This window comes from Haemaphysalis longicornis, unplaced genomic scaffold (genome assembly GCF_048455015.1).
Source record: "Haemaphysalis longicornis isolate Haplotype H1 unplaced genomic scaffold, Haemaphysalis longicornis Haplotype H1 scaffold_1, whole genome shotgun sequence".
Lineage (NCBI taxonomy): Eukaryota > Metazoa > Arthropoda > Arachnida > Ixodida > Ixodidae > Haemaphysalis > Haemaphysalis longicornis.
The window spans coordinates 116,355,551-116,361,550 of NW_027526203.1; positions in this window are offsets into that span (position 1 = coordinate 116,355,551).

Here is a 6,000-nt window from a genome sequence, read left to right on the forward strand (position 1 = left end):
GCAAGCAGTCACTATCGATTGTGATATTACTGATCACTTCCCTCTATTTTTTACCTGCGAAAATAAGAAAAATTGAAACCTACAAGCAATCTATCATTGATAGTAAAAAATTCTTGGAACTTGTATAAAAAAAACGACTGATCCAGCGAATTCAGTCTCGGATCCTGATATCGCATTACAGCTATTTTGTGATGCAATCATTAATTCTGTCATGGTTAAACAGTTAACTGAATGGTTAAATTAATGCACAACATCAACAACTTCCAATAGGCACAACATCAATAACATCAATCGACATCAATGCACAACATCAATAACGCTCACAAACTCCGTTGTTGGTGCCCTGCTTAAAAAACAGCATATATAAAAAATGAAGTGTAAACCTTAAAATAAAAATCCTCCAGCATGTAATACACGTTACTCTCAAGTTCTGTCTTTGCTTCTTAAAGCAGCCAAGCGCCGCTACTACGACAGCGAATTCAATGTGGTAGCAACATAAAGAAAAAAATGGAAATTAGTTAAGGAATTCCTGAATAACGCTACCCAGCATAAGCCCATTAAATCCATTCTTCAACACGACTCATCATGTTCTAAAAACCTGTAGATATTGCTCGGGTTTTTAGCAATCATTTTCCGACTCCTTGCTCACAAGTAAAGCTGTAGACTGGGCTAGTTGGTAATTCATAGTGAACAAATGAAGCGCAGCAGAAACACACGGGACGGAAAGAATACACACGGACGAGTGCTCACAACTTCCCTCGTGCCCTTATTCTTCCAAACTCTTGCGCTCCCCCCAATATTTTGTTCTTAATTATACCGGTTTAAATGAAATCGAGGCTGCAGGATTAAAGGCTGCCCGGCTTGGGCTGGAAAGTATGCATGGGTTCCACATGAAACTTGTAAATGGACTTGTGAGGCGTATTCTTAGTTAAATATTCTATTTGATTTTTAAATCCGTATTTTTTTCACAGACATTGAAAATAATAGCAAAAATTATTCTTGTAGTGAAAAAAGTTAGCGCGCGCTTTATGGATAATTATCCGCCCATATCTATTCTTTCCTTTTTAGATGAGGTCTAAGAAATCTTTTGTCCATATACCCGTCTTTGGTATCTGAGTCCCGTCTTTCCAGCGACCTCAAAAAAAAATTGCCTCCAGTCCACGCTGTGAAGGTGGTTGGAAAGCAAAGCTTTAAATGACACCCACAGCACTTGCCCTTGCGACGTGCCTTGAATTCACACACGGGGCTCTACAAGAGTGGAACAAGAGATACTGCCAGCCGTTACCTATAATTCGCGGGGGCGGAGTCCCGCACGCAGCATCAGAGTCGGCCACGGCCGGGCTAGAGCGGCGGACGCCGTCGCTGTAGCCCGGCCATGATCCGAGAGAAAGAAAACGGATAGGAGCGTCTTTCGAAGGGTGAGACAGCGGAACCTAGCCATCCTGATGTGCTATCTTGGGGCTACACCACCGCGCGACACAAGCGCAGACACCGAAACAATTCGGCATGGGAGCTTAGTGATTCCCATTTGTACTGGTTTAAAAGAAAGAGAAGGCTCTTTATTAGAGGGGAAAGCCGAGATATTTGCCGGAATATCGACACCGACATGCTACTCGGCGGGGGAAAGGGGAATGAAAAGGCCCGATAGATTACAGGGTAGACGAAAGAGGAAGAAAGAGATTAAAATAAGAGAGAAAAATAACAAAAAGGTGACGTTAATTTCGTGTCAGTACTGTGATTGAAAAGTCTGTTTTTTTTTGTTTTCGTTTTTAACTCTAAATCACTGCAATGACGCCAATCCTGTCCAGATAAGCGAAGAACGCCGACAGTACTTCGCGTTGAGCTGGTGGTGATGACCATGGACCAAGGAGTGCTTTCAAGGTAATTGGTCCTTGGATGAGGCGCTCTAGTTCCAGCTCAAGGCTGCACCTTGCTTCTATATATGCATGGCATTCCAATAGCAGATGCTCCACGGTTTCCAACGATCCGCAGTTGTCGCAGTAAGGGTTTTTCGTAATACCAAGCCGAAAAAGGTATGACTTTGTAAGCGCTGCGTTGAGACGAAGTCGGTGGGATAGCGTCTCTAATCGGCGCGGAAGTCTCTGGAAGCCTCATCTTGAGCTCAGGGTCCATGTGGCGCAGGAAGGCATGGTGGTGATCTGGAAGGGACCAGAGACGGTTCCGTTCTATTAAAACAAGCTCCTTCGCCATAGTTGTGGCATCACGCTTAGTGAAGAAAATCTTCCTCACATTGCGCATATCCAGGCTCCTGCGAGCAGCTTCATTCGCCTTCTCATTTCCTAGAACACCACAGTGACCGGGAATCCACTGAAACGCTATACGGTGTCCAGCGTCGTTGGCAAGGTGGTGCAGGTGTGTGATGTCATGAGAGGCATGTTCATGAATGGTGAAGCAGTCGCTGCGTTGCAGGCTTTGGAGAGCCGTCTTCGAATCTGTGAAAACAGTCCATTGATTTGGCCGCTGGCGTAAAATGTAGCGTATAGCTTCTTTGATGGCGTGAAGCTCGGAGGTCATCGATGATGTCACACGCTCGAGGCGATAGGAGAACGTCTGGCCAGTAGAGGGAAAAATATTCCGGAGGAACTGCGCTTAGGTGTGCAGGAGCCATCTGTGAAGATGTGGTTTGCGTCAGAGTACAGCAAGCTGATATGCTGAAGTGTTAATTTCAGGAGTGCACTTTGAGGCATGCTCTTTTTGAAGTCAATTTCGGGGATGCTGCATCTGATATGTAGGGGCGAAATGGTCCAGGGTGGAAAATTAGATGGCATTGCTTTTGGGGCCTGGGTAGGAATGGAAAGATTTAGTGTCCTGAGTGCTTGCCCGAAACTGGAATTGCCATTTTCAGCCGTGCGTGTTAGTGTATGGCTTTTAGCGTGCAGACGATACTGATTTAAACTACTTAGTTTAGTAAGTTTGAGAATTGCGAGAAAGCTAAACGAACCTTTATAATCGCTTTTCATCTGAACAAGTTTCAACTTTCGCCTTTTGTAATACCTCTTAAAACACAACCGAATTGGTTTTCGCCAATTTAGAAAACGGAGTCCGATTCATGGCAAGCAGTACGCAAAATGTAGCGTTTCTCTAGCGGCCAGATGACTGTATGTGGTTTGTACATTTTGTTTTCCCGCCCTGCAAACCGATCATTAAAATATGTTTGCCGTACGACCACTTAATTCCGTCGAGTGCGGTTGCCCTGGAGGTGCTGTCGAACAAGTTAATGAAGCCGTGCGAATGCAGCGCGCAATGGACTCGAAGCTGCGCCAAAACGGGCCCAAAACAACCGTCGCTAAAGCAGACGCCGCGGCCGGCGAGGCGGCACTTCCGCGAAGGGAACTCTTTGTAAATTCCCCGGGCCATCTAGTGTGCTCCGTGAGTAAAACGCTCCCCTCTCCCCCCCCTTCCGTCTCTCCCCGCCGCCGCCTCCGCCGCGTTGGGAGTTTGTTGTCCCGCACGACACGAAAGAACCGTTGCCGCGTAGAGCTAGAAAGTTTTGCTTTAAAGTTCAACTTACTCACCCTTTCTCAGTTCGGTTTTCGTGTTTCCCTATCTACTAACATTGCAACGGCGTGCCTAACGGGGAAAATTAAAGCTTTCATTGACCGCAGCGACGTTGCTGCTGGGGTTTTCATAGATTTCTCGAAAGCATTCCGCACCATTAACAGTGACACTCTTTTCATTAAACTTGAGTGTTATGGCATAACACGTCCTGCTCTTACATTATTACGCTGCTTTATATTAAATAGGCAACAAATAGTTTCATTTTCTGCAGCAACATCACCCCCGGTTGCAGTTGCATCTTGGGTGAATTGCTGTTTATAATTTATATAAATGATCTTCATCCCGATGCACACTGTATCTAGACATCACCGTATTTAACTGCCATCAAAACATACGTACCTTAATCGAAATGCTCCAAGCTGACCTGCTTTCCCTCGAACGACGGTGTCTCCTCAACAAGTTATCTATTAAGGTACTTAAAACTTGCTTTCTGCTTCTCGGTTCCCCTCAACGAAAATTTCAGCCTTCAATTTCGTCTATATTTTAGATGAAAAAATTGAACTCCGTCATAGCACTCATTTTCCGATATCATTCTTTGAAGCGATTTCACTATACCTTTAATACACAGTTTTTACGACTGCCAAATGAACCCCTGCCTCCTAAGGTAAGCGCTGAAGAAAATATGAGTCGCGTTTTGTGAAGCATAAGCAGTTAACGTTGACCAATTTCATTTCAGGAAGTTTCACTTGTGAAGTCGTCTTATTCCTCCGTCCGCATTCGGTATTATTACATTCCTATAGCCCTCCCAGACTGTGACCTGGATGTCAAAACAACTAGCAAAGACGAAGCGATTATATTTTACTCTTTTATTCTTATTTCTTGTACTCTGCATAACGAGTTATGAATCATAAAAACGGCCCTAAGAGTTTATCCCAACTATGTATTCTGGCGATTTTAACTTTCGTCTCCCACATTGCAGAGCTCCAGCTAAAACACGTTCTCAAGGCGGTCGATCAGGGGTCTTTCTTTGCCTTATAGGGCAAGTCGATGCTCACCTAAAGTTTCGTGAGCACGTAATATTAATGCCGAAGAAAGTTTTATTTAGTATCACAGTTTTGATTGGAGCTACACTCTACTTACACTAGAACTCTTTTAACTTTCCATTGCGTTTTCGGCCATAGTCACCTAAATTACTGCATTTCTTTCTCGGGTAGTACGCATCACACTCACATCACACAACACTGCAGAAGCAAGCGCTACCCATCATTACATTTTTCCCTCGACAAGCCGAATCTTCCCCATTGTTCTGAGTTCCGTGTTTCGCAGCTAAATAAACTTTATCGCTACAGCACCGGTATTTTCTTTAGCATTATTTACGATCCTTGCTTTCAATAGTTCCCCTAAATGTATTTTTTTCAATTATCAATTCAAAGCGCTTACCTTGGTGTATTCACCCTAACTACTGCAAATATACAAATTAATTCTCCGCCATTTCACTATGGAATTCACTAACCGCTGATATGAAATCTTCTAATTCACTGTACGCGCCTTGAAATGTAACCTAAAAAACTTTCTTGTTGGACACGCTCGTTTGATTGAATTGTAACTGAAGTAGTATACATTTTATTGTGAATATGATATTATTATCCAAATTTGTGAGCGGGTTGGCGTTGTATTCAATGTTGTTTTTAGTGTTCCTGCTTCTTAGTGTATTATTTTTTCTTTGGTTTTTTTATTCGTCGTTCTCTGTTTTATGCTGTGTTTATTTGCTGACATTGCGGTCTAGTGTTGCACGCTATTTTTTCATTTTTTTTTTCAATAATCATGGGTGGTCCCGCCTGCGGTTGTTGCCTTGGGACTTTAAGTGCCTCCGTACCCATTCACGTTTCATGTTATTTCTAAATAAAATTCAAAATTCAAAAATATTGCTGCGAATGGCTGATTGCTTCCATCTCTCTTTACCGTGGTAGAACCATCTCCTACTCTTGACGTTTCGTGTTATAAATAGTTTATGTACGTATGTAAGTCATGTAAGTATGCTAAGTAGGGTGTAATTACTTAAATCGTCTTTGTTAGGTTAGCTTTATGAGTTTAAATTATTTCATGAGCCGCAACTTTCATAAAAATACTGTAGATAACACCGAATGACGTCCCAGTAAGTAGTCATGGAAGAACATTACTGAAATGGGAACCGTGTTATGGATCATGTTAATATTAACATTTTCGAATGGAAGCTTCCATTCGAGTTGTGCCGATCGCAGAAACAGGACGTTCAATCGCAATTTGGTACAATAAAAAAAGACTTCCCAAAAGTTCATGTTTTTTTGCTCAATACTGAATGCCGAATTGCGTGTCAGCTTAATTGCTGGTGTCCTCTTGCATGAACAGGAATAACTGGCCGCGGACCACGTCAGTGTTGCGATGTTACCCTATCTGAATCGAAATTAATGACACTTTTTTCCAAAGAGAGCAGCAAAGAGT